At 34.9% G+C, this 16,643-nt stretch overlaps 1 pseudogene; it reads left to right on the forward strand.

The window, feature by feature from the left end:
- The first annotated feature begins 5,100 nt into the window (after positions 1–5,100).
- Positions 5,101–8,570, forward strand: LOC143632962 (wax ester synthase/diacylglycerol acyltransferase 5-like; annotated as a pseudogene).
- The last annotated feature ends 8,073 nt before the right edge of the window (positions 8,571–16,643 follow it).

Below are 16,643 nucleotides of genomic sequence, written 5' to 3' on the forward strand. Positions count from 1 at the left end.
ATTTTGGATTTGGATTTCGTGATTGCCTAACAGGTTGTGAGTTGGGCTTATCAGTGGTTTGAGAGGAAAGATTGGTGTCGTTAGTGTTTATTGTTATTGAGGGCTGTTGTGGAGGTGGTGTAGGGGATGTTTGTTGTGTAGGTGGTGTAGAGCTGTTTATGGTGGTGGTAGTGTCTGAAACAGAGTTGGGATGGGCTGTTGTTTGGTATTTGGAAAGGGCTGGTTGGGTGTTATTTGGCTGGTGTGGTGGTCGTCTAATGTAGGTGTGTATGGGAGGATCGGCTGGAGAAGTATCGGTGGCTGATTGAGGAGTTTGGGTAAATGATTGAGGTGTGGGAATAAGTTGTATATGAAGCCAAGAATCAGGTGTTGGGGATGGGTGTGTATCGGTTTGGGTTAATGTGGTGTAAGGGAATTTGGTTTCAACGAAATGCACATGTCAGGAAGTGTAGATTTTGTTTGTTAGAGGATCAATAAGATGGTAAGCACTTTGAGAAGAGGAATATCCCACAAAGATACAAGGAGTAGATCTTGTGTGATGAGTATGGACGTAGCCATGGATATGCTAGACAACCAAAATTTTTTAGTTTGTCATAATTGGGAATTTTTTTAAATAGACAATAATATGGAGAATTATTTTTAAGTGTAGTGGTGGGGAGACGATTTATGAGATAAGCAGCGGTAGTGAAAGCAAAGGGCCAAAATTTCAATGGAATTTGGGCATGAGAGAGTAAGGAAAGACCCGTTTCGACTATATGACGATGTCGTCTTTCGGCATAGCCATTATGTTCGGGTGTGTGTGGTGGAGAAGTTAAGTGAGAAATACCACATGAAGCAAGATGAGGAGCGAGTTTAATGTATTCTCCTCCATTTTCGGAGAATAATTGTTTAATTTTTTATTGAAAATAGTTTTCAACAAGTCTTTGAAATCTGATGAAAGTGGTGAGGGAGTCGGATTTGTGTTGTAACGGATAAATCCAAATATATTTAGTAAAATGATCTACAAAGATAATACAGTATTTAAAACCGTTAAAAGATGTTATGGGAGATGTCCAAACATCTGAAAAGATTAATTGTAATGGTGCAGTGGATGAAAGAGATAAAGTATGAAATGGAAGTTTGTGACTTTTATTAATGCAACAATCATTGCAATTAGTTTTTGAGTTTTTAATAGAAGGAATAGTAGATGCTAAAAATCGTAAAACTTGAGAATGTGGATGTCCAAGACGATGATGCCATGAAGTGGACTTATTTTGGTGGATGTGAAAAGCATGAGGTTGAGATGTTGAACGAAGTTCATAGAGTCCTTTACTAGCCATTCCCCTTAGTAGAATTTGGTTGGAGTGAAGGCTTTTGATAATGAAGTTGAAAGAGAAAAATTGGATTAGTATACTATTATCAATACATGAGCGAGATATTGAAATAATATTTTTAGAAATTGAGGGGACGCAAAGAACGTTTTTGAGTGTGAAAGGAGTATTTTCAAAATAGATAATTAAAGAACCAACATGAGTGATAGTTAGAGAAGAACCATCGTCGATGACAAGTTCATCGGTACCATCGTAGGGTGCGTGTAGGGATAGTGCGTTGGAGTCGTTTGTAATGTGATGCGACGCTCCACTATCAAAAAGCCAAGGAGAGTTTGAACCTTGTGTAGATGAAATACCCACCATGTGAGCTTGTGGGTTGTTGTAGCCTGGTCGTGGAAGTGAGGGAAGGTTTATTTGGGGGTGTTGTTTCTTGAAAGCATGACAAGATGTGAGAGGGTGTCCTTGTTTGAAGCAAAATTGACATTTGCCTAAGAAGGGACGGGAGGTCGGTTGATTTGGTGTAGGGAGAATGCTGGCGGTGCGGTTGGTGGAATTGGTGGTTCTTACTGTTGCCATGATGAAGAGGATGGTTGTTTACAGGAAGAAAAAAAACAGTGCAAACAGCAAACTGTTGAAGCTGTGGTGCGTAAACTGTTGAAACAGTGAAGTGTGGAAACAAGGCCAGCAATGAGCTAATGGCTTCTGAAAGATTTAGAGGGGGATTATTACGAACCTGGCTGATACCATATAAGAAAATGGAAATCAACTTGATTATTTTCATTGACTTGGTGATCAACATATACACAAATATAAATCAAAACTACAGGAATAAATCCCAAGAAATAAGCTATCATCAAACTTAGTTAAGACTATCTAAATATAAATAAGAGTTACAATATTTGAATTTGAATTATTTCTTTGGAGGGAGAATATTATCTCTAATAAGTTCAATGGTTACTCACAAAAACCCTACACCCGGGGTGATTACTAAACGATCTAGCATTGCATCCTGATGGTCAGTTTTAGTTGTTCTTGATTCTCGTGCAAAACAACGTTCTCCTTTGCGTCTCCTGCCAAAAACCTCCTAACAGCTTGTATGCGATTCCCAAAGAATGTTGCCGTCTTCCAAACAGCCGCCCCCTTCTCTCCTTTGAGATCTGCTCTCTTTAATAATACAACCTAGGCGTGTTTATGGTTCGGTTTTCGCGGTTTTTGGGTCAAACCGTTAGTATTGTTTAGATCTTTGTAAACCAAAACCAAACCGTTTAACTTTTAAACCGAACCAAACCCTTAGTTACGGTTTGGTTCCGGTTAGATTTTACGGTTTGGGTTGTCAATAATTTGCAAACGTTTAACATATTTAAACACAATTCTCCACAGTCACGTTTAAACACAAGCTATCTGGAAAACATGAATCGAATCAAATAACTACTTGTCAAAATTAATTAACTTAGATAGCAGTCATATACATAAAAAAGGTGCCCAAACACATTAAAGGTATTTGCTGCTGTTGTTCTAAAAGACGTTATCCAAACTCCAAACTTTTTATGCAATAAGAATTAATTAGCTTTTAGTTAATATGTAAATTATATACATTACCAGTAACCAGTTTATATACAAATATTAATAAATAATATAAAAAAATATATAAATTTAAAATATAATAAATTTATACGGTCCGATCTGGTCTTATACGATTTTATGATTTATATTTTATAGGTTTCGAACCAAATCGTGAACAATTCTAGACCCTAATACAATCGGTGCCTCTTTTTCTTTAAGCCCAATCTACTGAGTGTTTGTTATTAATTATTAATCTACTGAGGGTTCGTGGGCCCAGCTCACGATTGATCTGACAACTTAGGAGACCTCGTTTAGTTAATTTTCCTGTTACACATATCAATAGAACAAAATAGACTTAACTCTTATTTCCTTTCCTTTAAACTTACTTGACAGCTAGTTTGTCTTCGAGAGTTATTTTAAAATTCAAGACATTGCATTAAATTATATATATTCGCAATCTAATATAATAATCTTAACCCATTAAATACGAAAACAACTCAATATAATTGCATTCCAACAAATATTTAAACTAAAAATGCAATATTATTAATAATTAGTCATAACCAAACACCTACTCATCAAGGTACAGTTGGAGGATACATTGAAGAAGAAAAAGAAAGAACAGATGATGAGGAAGTTGTATGGTGTGAATATGAAAGAGAGAGAGGAAAATGAAACATGAGTGGATGAAAGTTTTCGATGCCAAGAACTGGGATGGGGAACATGGGGTCGAAAAAGGGATGGAATATTACGGTGTTAGGAAGGGGGGGGGGGTGTTCGGGAGTAGGTTTTTGCTAAAATAACATACCAGGGTGGTCGCCGGGTATGCCTGTGGACTTATAAGTCACCCAAGCTCGCAACTTAATTTGGCTTATGATCAAGTAGCTTATATCATTTACGGTCCTCAACCTACGCCTATTTCCCGCACCCAATAATGGTGACTCCGCCTCTATCATCATCTCAGAACAATTAGGATTTTAAATAATACTTTCTTTGAATTTATTTCGTCTAAATGTTTAAATTTCTATCTTGAATATATATTTCGTCTTGATCGGTACTTTGCTTGTATATTTATTTGTGGAATCCAAACTGATTTTTGCACAAACGCTATTCTATCTTTTTGCTAATGTTTTATCAAGCAAGCTCCAAGTTTTCATCTTGTAGGAAATGTTATAGCGACGACGTTGTTTTCAAAAGGATACGACAATTAGCCCTGGCTCTAGGGGTGTGACATGTGGGCGCCCAGCCAGGGCACGTGTTTTTCGGGGCACAAAGTTTTTTGAAATTTCCAATGTTAGATATATATATATATATATAATACCCAAACGTTTATAACCTCACTATTTTTGTAATACTCAAATACATTTTAGACCCACTTTTTTTAATTACCAAAAAACTTATAGACCTATTAGAAACTGAAAAATGTCCATTAGTTTTAATTAATCAATAAAAGTTAAATAAATAAAAATAAGAAACGATAAACGGGAAAGCAACAAAGTCGACTTCGAACACCAGCAGTCACAGTAGCGTCTACATAAATGAGTTTTTAATTCAAACTTACAATATTGAAATATTATCTATGATCCACTTACAATGACTAAGAAATACTTAGCGGGTTGGCGATTATAGCTTTAGCAAACGAAATATTAGATGGCATAAACTGCGAAGAGTTGATTCATCAATTTGCTATCAAGAATATTATGAGAGTTTCACAAATTCTCGGTTATCTATTAGCCTATTCAGTATGTCATAAACTCATTCTAATACCATGATTTTTGCTAATTGTTATGTTTATTTTCATAACTTTAATCGGCATATTAAAAAACGTGTTTACATTATTTAGTACGTTAAGATTTAAGGGGCATATTTTTTCCGGCTCGAACGGGGCATGTGAATTCTCAGGGCCGTCCCTGATGACAATGGTGGTCATGTGTTGGGTAGTACGGGTGGAAAACTTGTTCGAGTTGAAACATTTACTTGACCCACAAAACAATTTTTGTATGTAACACATGTATAAGAAAACAACATTAATAAAATAAATTCTGAATCTTTGAATAAAACAATTTAGAAGGTTGTATAAAATAGACCATTGGCCACTTTCAACCTTGCTTTTTTTTTCTTTATCAAATCCGCGCCTCCTTTCTGTTTTTTTTTTCCACAACCACAATCCAACATTATTTAATATTACCATTGTTATTAGTTTATTACTCAGATGCACACTATATAAACAAACCAACCTGCATTTGATCATATATATTGGCTTACAACTTATATTACTTATCCATCAATGGAGTCAGTGTTGAAATGGAGAGAATCATCTCTAAAACCAATTCAAATCACCAAGACTAGCAGCCTTAGTCAGGATGCCGATATAATAGCAAGCGGCGAAGAACAACCATTGAGCCCAACAGCACATTTGTTCCACCAACCAAATTTCAATCTCTACATCATAGCGATTATTGGTTTCAAGAACACTATTAACCCTTGTGTCTTTCACGACAAGCTGCCGCAATCTTTGCTTAAGCATCCTCGGTTCTCTAGCTTGCAGGTAACTATATTCCGTTCCCTATCTTGAAGTTAATAGTTTGAAGCCAGTCTTGTTTTCGTGAATCAGTTTGTAAATGTGTCTCGTTCTATCTGGTTTCTTACTAGACTGGTTTTTTAAAACAAGTTTGGTCGTTCAAAAAAATAAGCTAGTTTACAAGCATTCATGCAATTAAACATAGTTTATAAGAGACTTGGTTTTGCAATCTAAAAGAAGTTAGCGGCACAACTTATTGCCCGTCATCCTTCTATTTAATATTTGAAATTTATCTTGTACTTTTAAGCAACTATATATGTAGCTAGTTTTTAAACATGCATGCAATTAAACACAGGTTGTAGACCACAAGAATGGTGGAACTATGAAATGGGTTCTTACAAATGTGAATCTAAACAATCACATCATCATCCCTAACATCCCACAAACCCTAGACTCCCCTAATAAGTTCCTGGAAGATTATGTCTACAATCTCAGTAAAACATCCATCGACTCTTCGATACCCGTGTGGGATCTCCACCTCCTCAACCTCAAAACCTCTGATGCAGAGGCAATCAGAATATTGCGCATGCATCAATCCCTCGGCGACGGTACCTCCCTTATGTCCTTGCTACTCGCTTGCACTCGCCAGATCGACAATCCTGATGCAGTTCCCACCGTCCCAAGGAATAAGGATTCCAATTCGGGGTGGTTTTCATCCTTAAGCTATGGCCGTGGAGGGCCGTGGTGGAAGCGGTGGTTTATGGTGGTTTGCATGGTTTTCTGGTTGATTTGGGAATACGTTGGTAGATGTTGGGCATATTATGGGGACGGCATTGTTTTTGAAGGACACGGATATGCCGATTAAAGCTCTGACTGGGGTTGAGCAGAATCCTAAGAGAATTGTTTACCGGACGGTAAGCCTAGCCGATATGAAGCTCATCAAGAATGCCATGAATACAAAGAAAAAAGAAAGAAAGAAGGAAAAAGTATGAATAGTAGTGTAATTACATATACAAGTAGTATAATTTTTTGAATCCGTGAATGCACGGGATTTTCAAATGAAAAAAATAAATGAAGTTTTACAATAATTGCCGTATTAATTGTTTATTGGATTACATCGAAACAGAAGGCAAGCGGGCAACAAGCTGCGCTGCTACCCCTTTTTAAATCGCAAAACCCAATCTTTTAAAAACTATATTTACTGATCTTGGAGTCATAACATTATTATGCATGACCCGCTGAACACGGGTAAGTAGCTCCACAGCTTCAGGCGCGAGGAAACCAAAAATATAATTATGTAATTATATCGTAGTTTAATTACACTATGCTGTAATTGCACTACACTATATTACAATATGTTGTATATATAATTATAAACTACTGGATTTTTATAGTTAGCACGTTAATTTAATTTGTATTTGATCCAAATCCGTATAAATAATAATAACAAAATGTAAGCTTGATTTTTTCGTTTAATCTTGTAGACAATAAACGACATTGCAATAGGGGTGACTCAAGCTGGATTATCAAAGTACCTCAACCGGAGATATGGTGAGTTAGAAAATAAATTATTTTGGTCGGTTTTGTGCATGTTTTACGGTGTTTTGAACTTAAAAATGGAAATACCTGTTCATATTTGTAAGGTGAAAGGAAGCAAGATGAAGGTGCAACCGAGAAGAAAAACAACCTCCCAAAGAAGATACGGATGCGATCAACGCTTGTAGTAAACATAAGGCCAACTTCGGGCATTCAGGTGAGTGCTTCAATGACAAAAAACAAAACAAAACATTTAGGATTAAGGGGGTGTTTGAGATTGCTTATTTTACCCTACTTATGACTTATAACTTTTACAGAATGTTATAAGGTGTTAAAATAAGGAATCCCAAACCCCTAAGTCTGACTGATTTCCTAAGTATATATACATATTATAGGCATTAGCCGATATGATGGAGAAGAATACCAAAGCAAAATGGGGGAATTGGCTTGGTTACGTGATCCTTCCACTCACCATTGGTATAAGAGATGATCCGCTAGCCTATGTTAGAGAAGCCAAGGCAACCATCGATAGGAAAAAGCACTCACTCGAGGCATTATATTTGTTTTCGATATCCGCCTTGGTTTTTAAGTTGTTAGGCATCAAGGTGATTTCTCAATATCTATTAGATCTTTTTTGGCAGTTGTTTGCATTTGGGGCATCTTTTGTACTACTAACACAAGTTATTATTGCCAACTATATTTTTGTAGGCAGCATACATGGCCTTAACTCGTACAACCTTAACATTCTCTAATTTGGTTGGACCTTTAGAAGAAACTGGATTTTATGGTCATGGCGTGGAATCCATTGCTCCTAGTTGTTATGGCCAACCACATGTATGGAAGGTCAACGGTGTGCACGAAACCGAAAATACCAAACCAAAATGGAAAAGCCAAACCGAATTAGAAAAACCGACGGTTCGGCTTTGAACTTTATTAGTAAAAACCGGAATATTAGTTTTGGTTTGGTTTTGTGTTTTGTGAAGAATCGAAAAACCAAACAGGACAAATAAAAACAAGAAAACTACATAATCGGACCTTAACCATTAAAGCAGAACCTACCGATGACTAAATGTTATTGAGTTTATGACTTTTTATATTTGATCATTTTGAATGTAAGTATATTTTATTGGTTCTTAATATTCTAAGCTGAAATATTCAATATTCTATCAATTAATTTCTTTTTTTAAAAAAAAATTAGGACCAAATCGATATCTTGGGTCAATTTTTATTCGCAATTAGCAAAACCGAACTCACAACCGAATCAAACCTGAAAACCAAAAGCAAAGAAAACCGAAACTATCTTGAAAAGGTCAAAAAACCGCAAAAATTGTTCATTGTTCGGTTTTAGCCCAAAATCGCACCGATCACACCCCTGCGTAAGTATATATATGTTTAATTATCTATAAGGATAGGAAGCTAACATTCTGTTGTTTTCTTTTCTTCGTTGATGAAAGGGTTTGCTGATTAATTTCCAAAGTTAGGCGAACAAGATGACAATAGTCGTCTCGGTTGATGAAAATACCATCCCGGATCATGAGAAATTGTTAGACGATTTTGAAACCTCGCTAAAACTCATCAAAGAAGCAGTTTGTGCGAAGGGACTTGTTGAGGAGGACATGTCTAAGGCTGCATCCATGTGAAGATATATTTAGAATGTAATATCCGAAAGACTTGTAAAATTAAAATAATAAATTTCATAATAAAAAATAATAAATTTGTTATCATTGAAATTAAACGTTGGAACATTATAGTAATTAATAATGGTGAAATTAAGAAATTTATTTGATAAGAATAGATTGTTACTGCTATTGTTTCTCTCGTTATATATTTATTTGGCATTTTATTTGTTTTGTAAACGATGTTGCATCATCAAGTTTCATACATATAACGAAATGTCGCTATCTATTTTAAGTGATAAACTTTGTGTTTTTCAATAAAAATGACGTCATTGAAAAATGACGTCGTAGATGTGTGAGATCGTCTTCTCATGATTTTGCATATATTTGGATATTATAATGAAAAGATATTCCGGCGATATGCTCTTCAATTGAACATGTAGTGCCCGCTCTTCAAATGCTTATCATAAAAAAACAATAAAGGATTTTGTCATCTACCCCGAAATAACAATAATATTCAATTCATAAAATTGGTCACTTTTCTCATCTTTATCTTTAAATGTTTATATGTAAATAATAATCAATATTATATATATAATATGGTTTTTAGTGGATGTGGAGCTAACCCAGTCACATGCCACTTAGATGGGAGGTTCTGGTCTCAAGCAACGAAGTAGATTAGATTTATTAGTGGAGAATAAAGTATGAGTAATGAGTAACATATGTTGTTCATTACTTGCGGTGCGCACATATGATGTATATATGTGTGAACCCTCGGGTAGGCAAAAGTGAAATTGCACTAATTTTGACGTTATTTTACTAATCTCGTGAAAATAACGTTAAAAGTGACGGACGGTTAATCAGGCATCATGTAGTGGCGTTGATAGCTGAAAGATAAGGGTACATGCACCGATCAGCCGGTGTCCCGATGATTGAGTGCTATGTGCCTTATGTTCAAGGCTTGATGCAAAACTACTATCGAGCCGGGGGTCTCACCGGAAGCAGCCTCTCTATCCCTATGGGGTAGAGGTAAGACCCTACCATAGCTTTGCTATTGGTAGGATATACTGAGTACGATGATGATGATGATGATGATGATGATGTTGTTCACAAAATAAATTATTTTAAATGTTAAGTATTTGTAAAAATAAGGTTATTTAAAGTATTTGTAAAAATAAGGCACTAATGCATTGTATATTATCAATTGATAAAACACTAAATTGGAAGCTATTAACATATAAAAAAACAAAACAACAATATAGCAGAAACACAGCTAAACGAAACATAAGATTTCTAAAAACGACATAAGTTTGTTAAAAATCAAAACCAAACAAAGTACTAAGATTAGACCAGGTTAAATTCCGTTTTTGAACAGAAACACGAAGTATCTTGATCTTTAACCAAAAAATTAATGTGTCACAAAAAATTAATGTAAAGAACGTGATTGTTTGCCGTGTCAAATAACATTTATGTTTTTGTTGCGTTTTGCTCGTCTTCTTTGTAGTCTTGCTTCCGGCTCATTCATGCCAGAATCCTCACCGACGACCAGTGAGTGGGCGAATGATTTTCTTTTCTTTCTTTTTTTTTTTTTTGTGGGATCGTATTTCGTTAAAAATAATTGAGCGTACAGGGCCACACTCCACCGGCCCACCGTGTCTTTCAGTCGTGGGCTTACCTGTTAAAACGAGAATGGGCCACATGATCCAGTTGATTAGTTGAACAAATAAGGTGGCCCATATCAAAATTTTGTAATCATATAAGTAAAAATAAATATTTAATCCGAATTTCATTTTTCTTCTAAAATTTTAAGAAATTTTGTCGAACCATATCTACAATTTCTTAATTTTTAACCTAGCAAATTAGCTACCATCCGTATTCACCAATAATAGACCACGAATATCAATATTCTATCAGTCGACATTGACGGGTTTTATGTATGGCCAGAGGATGCCCGGAATACCCTCAACTTCTATTAGCGAAGTACAGTTTTATGTATCATATGCACGAAAACTTTAAGATTCGTCATTTTCATGTAACAAACCTCTAAATCCGCCAATGTTGGTCAATATACTTTATTAAAAATGAGGTATATAAATAGGGAAAAAAATAACATTTTATAGTAAAATGAAGAAAATAAAACCTCTCCATTATTCTAGTTTTTATAGGAGTGGACTGATTTACTCCATTAACGAAAAACAAATTAATGTATTTCATCAAACAGTAAAAAAGATTGTAGCGGCTTTAAAGTATATACATGATAAATACTTTTCCATCTATATTTCTTTCTCTTTAGAGCATCTCCACCGGTGTATGTGTGGAGGTTTTTGTTGACATAAAATGGTGCAAACAAAAGTTTACGGGTGAAGACAAATGTTTGTGGAGGTGTTTGTTTGTATTCTCAAACGTGGGTTTGTAGTGGCCCCACCACAACCACTACACATAAATCATATATATATATATACATACATATTTATTATATAGTAGTAAGAGTAGATAATGATGTGGAAGATGAGGTGGAGGTTTTTATTGGTTTATGGGTGAAGTAAAAATTAGAGTTTTTTAAAGAAATAGTTAGAGTATGATGTGATGATGAGATGGAGGTTTGAATTGGTTTATGAGTGTAATCCTCCTGGTAGTTATGAATTGGACTACTTAGGACTATTTTTAAATACTACTGATAAGATAACTAATATAGTAATGCATGGAATATATAGAAAAAACGAGCATATTATTTCTATGACCATGTTTGAGATGTTTCTTTACACCACTTGCTTGTAAAGTAGCGTTGGTGAAGTATATAGGTTAATTTGAATTCTTTAAAAACATCTCAATATACTTATATAGGTAACACATTTTTGTTGAAGGAGACATGCCTTATAAAATAACTTTAAAGTATTTTGCTGGTAGCATTTTTTACCCTATCACTGGTCCAAAATCATTGATGGCAATTTGATATATAGATAGAAAATTAAGAAGACAAATGGTTTTGTAAACATTACAATATTCTTATCACAAATGTAGCATAAGGTTAGCTAGAGATGAGCAAATGGTATCTTTATTGTACTGAGTATTTTTTGTACCAATTCGATACCCACTTTTTGAGTTCGTCGGGATCGGTACTTCCACTACTAGAAATTTACCGATTTTCTCTTCAAATATCATTCCATGATACATACCGTACCAAGCATTTTGGTACCGACTTTTGACGATTTTCGATATCGGTGCTTTCAATAATCAAATATATTATTATTATTATTATTTCAAAGCTAGCGCACATAACACTATATAAAGGTTCCATATAAATCTCAAAGTTTGGTCACCTCATCCACTATATATTCAGTTAATTTCACACGTATCTCTTGAAAGAAAGTTGAAACCCTAGCAGTAGCAATCGATCGCTCGTTCCTCGTAACTCACAGGTCTGTTCCTTATGACTTTTGTTCTGAAAGAATTGCTTATGGATCACTTCATACTTCTAGATTCTTCATGCATGTTATCTTAATGGATAATTGATACATGTTATCTAATATATTATGCATTTGTTCCTTTTATTGCATTAAATTAGTACGTAGTTTTTGTGTTACATTATATACGTAAATTAGATAGATTGAGATTAAAGTGCATGCATGCCATTGAAATAGAAAGTAGTTGAGTAGTGTGTAGTTGAGCCACTAGTACGCATATTTATTTTGATGTTTTTCCCTTGAAGTAAATTTATTTCTCGTTCTCAATATTTCTGTGGAGTCTAATATGCTTAAAGGGTCTTTTAATAGAGAGATTAGCCATCTCGAATCTGGAGATTAGCCATCTCAAATCTAGCTTCTATCAATAACTATTAGAGGCAAGAATTTATTAGTCATCTATAAACAATTTCATATATGCAAAATAATATGATTTTCATATGTTGTTTCAATTTAAGTTTTAATTTGTTTGGCGTGTCATTCGTGTTAATTAACAGGTCCATGTTCGTGTTTAGACACATTTTGCTAGTAGTCAGATGGTATTGAGTATCATTAACTAAAATACTTTTACGTTTCTTTCAGAAATCAGCCATGTCAGAATCTGATATCTCAAAGCATTTTACGAGGATGACATTGAAGGAAACATCAAGGAAGTTGGAGAAGGAGAAAACGAAAGAGGAGAAGTTTTTCGGTGTCAACAAGACGAGGTTAAGCGAGTTGTGTAAGAGAAGGAAACAAAGTGATTGGAAAAGGTATCACGGTGTTAAGAAGATGAAGTACTCGAGGTTTATGGCCGAGATAGTATATCCGGATGGCGGTTGGGTATGTCTGGGGTATTTTTGCAGACCGAAGTCCGCGGCTATGGCTTACGATAGAGAAGCTTTTAAGATTTACGGGTCTGAAGCTATGCTTAATTTCCCGTGGCTAGCCAGTAATTGGGCATCTGTGAACAATTAGGATTTTAAATAATATGTAGTTTATGCTACCGAAACATGTTTTAATGACTTATATTGGTTTAAGGATTATTTGGAAGAAGAATGAACAACGCAAATGTAATATAAGGTTAGCCAATAATTTTGCATAATCAAATATTATATACACATATAAAAATATATAAAAAATGTAATTTGTGCCACAAGATATTGAACGAATGTGTGGTTGGAGGTTGATGAATATTTGTTGGGTTTAGTTTCGGTGTCATTTATTTGACTTATCCTGGGTTTAGATCCAGTACCCTAATATGTTAATCCAAACCTGATTGATATCAATCGAATTCACGTCGACTCACCACTGCAAGTCTGCAACACCTAGGTTTTGCCAACCATTTAGTTTTGTTATAATAACAAACATAGCCGATACTGATTGAAACAAACGTAGCCGATATCGACAAAATTTGCGTCTACTCACCGCCACAACGTCCGAGTTTTACCGAGAGAATAAACTTGCTTTAAATTTGTTAAGTTTTCAGTATCATAAACTATATGAGTTTCACTACTATTGTAGAGTTTAACTAATTTGCTTGTTGGGTTTAGTGTCGGTAACGTAACGAACCTAGCCCATAACGACCAAATTCGTGTTGTTATGATCAAAAGTTGTGCATGTGCTACTACAGTTTTGGACGTTGACAAATTTATTATCAAATTGTTTCAATTTAAGTTTTGTTTGTTTATCACAGATGGTATTAAGTATCATTAACTTAAATACTTTTGCGTTTCTCATTGAGTCAGCCATGTTAGCATATGATATCTCAAAGCTTTTTACAAGCATGAACATAACTTCACACTTCACTCTTGTCTACCTTACGCTTGTCTAGCTTTGCCTAATGAAATAACTTAGTATGAGGTACTTGATATTTCTAGTGTCGTCGTTTTTAAATTTCACCCGCCCGCTGTCTTATATTTGAATAGCCCAACTGTTACCTTGATGGTATTAGAGAGGGAGAGAGAAATTTAAAAACGGCCAATTTGGATCGAATTTGGATCATAGCATTTTCCAAATCTTTTTGGCTTTCAGGTTCAAAACCAGAGGGCTATCAGGACGAGACGTCGAATATTGGCACGAACACAAGCTTTTGGATTCTTGGTTCATATGATCATTAGAAGACTGAATGGGGTTATAGTTGGTGATATTTTAATTGGATTAGTGTATTGTTAGATTTATAAACACTTATTATGTTTTATTTATGTATGAAATTATTATGGGTCACATGGTCTTATTCAATTGGTTATATATCGACTATTTTCCAAAAGCTGATCTCACTATTCCATGAGATACGAACGTGATCAATTTTTGATTTTTTTCTGATGCGATCTTCTAAAAGGTACATAGCATTTTCCTCATTTGTATTTCATTGGCCACTATGTTGATTATAAATTGGCAACGATTTGTATCGAATAATCATCTTGTGAAGGCCCTATGCCAAAATCTTGTCACTGGCGAACCATAATCTCTAGTGAAACCGTTCTATTACACAATTGAGAATGTAATTGCCACTACGGTTTTGGACGTTTACAAACTAATTTTTTAACTTAGTGCCGGTGTAGTAAGTCAATATCGGCCGAATTAGCGCAGTTAGAAACGGGTCAATATAAAGTTTCCATATATATAAACCTTAAAGCCCATCCACTATCTATATTAGAGGTGACAATATGAATGGGTTGGGTTAGATTTGGGTGATGGGTCAGGATGGGTTTGGATCAGGATGGGTATGGGTATGGGTCAGGATGGGCTTTTAACAAAGAGGGTTAGGATGGGTATAGGTCATGATGGATAAAGTTAATCCATCTTGACCCAAGTACATGTTAAAATGTAAAGGGTTTCAAAAATCCTTCAAAAAAATATTCAAAAAATTTAATTACTCAAAATATAAATAAAAACGCAAAAACTAAAATAACTAAAATATCTCCCCCGTCATCCTCGTTCATTAAAAAAAACCTCGGTTTTGACTCAGTTCAGGGTCGTTTTTTTGGGTTCACTTTTGCTTTTTTTTTTTCGTTTTGGTATGTATTCGGGTTCAGTGTTTTCGGTTTTTGTTCGGTTTCGATTTCTCGGTTTTATTTGGTTTAGGATAGGTATGGATCAAGATGAGTAAAATTAACCCATCTTGAACTAAGTAAAGGTTAAAATACAAAGGGTTTCAAAAACCCATCAAAAAAATTAATAAAAAAATAATAACTCAAAATATAAATCGAAAACGCAAAAAGTAAAATAACTAAAATGCTTCCCCCGTCTTCCTCGTTCGTTAAAAAAAACAAAAAAAAAACAACTCGGTTTTGTCTCGGTTCAAGTTCGGTTTTTTCAGTTTTTTTTCACTACGGTTTTGCTTTTTATGATTTCAGTCGGTTTCGGTATATGATTTCGGTTTCGATTTCTCGGTTTTTATTCGGTTCCGTGGGTTTTGTTTGAAATAAAATTGGATAAAGCTTGTTTTAGTCCATTCTAACCCCTAAACAAACTCATTCTAACCTATAACCAAAAGTCACTAGCATTTTCCCAACCCATCTTGACCTTTTTGCAAAATTCTTTTAATCCATCCTAACTTATCTCAATTTTAAAAGTTATCCAAATTTACCTTAAACAACCTGGGTTTGTTTTGCCACCCCTAATCTATATATTTAGGTTTCATGACGCCTCTCTCATTCATTGTCTCTCATGAAAGTTGAAACCCTAGCAGTGTAAATCGTATGTCCGTTTTGCTTATGGATCACTTCATACATGTTATTATTTTAATGGATAACTATTAGAGGCAAGAATTCATTAGTCATCCACAAACAATTTCATATATGCAAAAGAATTTGATTTTCAACTACACAATATTAATTTTTTAGCAAAACTGTTTGATTATCTTCAAGTGTTGTTTCATTTTATCATGTCATTGTCTTAACGAACAGGCCTGTGTTCGTGCTTAGGTAATTCCTGTTTAACATGCTTAGACATATTTTGCTAGTAATATAACTAAAATTCTTTTACGTTTCTCGTAGAGTCGGCCATGTCAGAATCACATATCCTAAAGCTTTTTACGTCAATGACGTTGGGGGAAACATCAGGGAAGTTGAACAAGGAGGCGTCGTTGGAGGAGAAAAAGAAAGATAAGAAGTTGCACGGTATCAGGAAGTCGAATAACAAAAAGAAACCGAAGAAGATGAAAGAACATGGGATGGAAGAGTGGAGGAAGTTTTGCGAGCTTTGGAAGAGAAGGAAAGAAACTGATGATAGATGGTATTACGGCGTCAAGAAGTCAGCGTCGGGGGCAATGTTTTTTGCTGAGATTGTATATCCGGATGGTCGGCTGGTATGCCTGGGGACTTATAGAACACCGAGGCTCGCAGCTATTGCTTACGATAAAGTAGCTTTTAAGCTTTACGGGTCTGAAGCTATGCTTAATTTCCTGCACTTTGTCCGCAACAAGCCAGTGATGATGGACATGGCACTGCCTCGTTCGTCATCTGATAACGATTAGGATTTTAAATAATGCGTAGTTTCTTTGATAGACCTGGCAAAACAATTAGGATTTTAACAGACTCATATTGAGCTAACATTCTACTGGTTTTTTATCTGATGCTGCGGTTTAATGATGGATTGGAAGAAAAATGAAAAACACAAAAATCATAACCTGAATTAGTTATAAATGGCTTCT

Source organism: Bidens hawaiensis, unplaced genomic scaffold (genome assembly GCF_021521415.1).
Source record: "Bidens hawaiensis isolate Kalapana, Puna unplaced genomic scaffold, B.hawaiensis_p1.1 tig00006555_1, whole genome shotgun sequence".
NCBI classification, from domain to species: Eukaryota; Viridiplantae; Streptophyta; class Magnoliopsida; order Asterales; family Asteraceae; genus Bidens; species Bidens hawaiensis.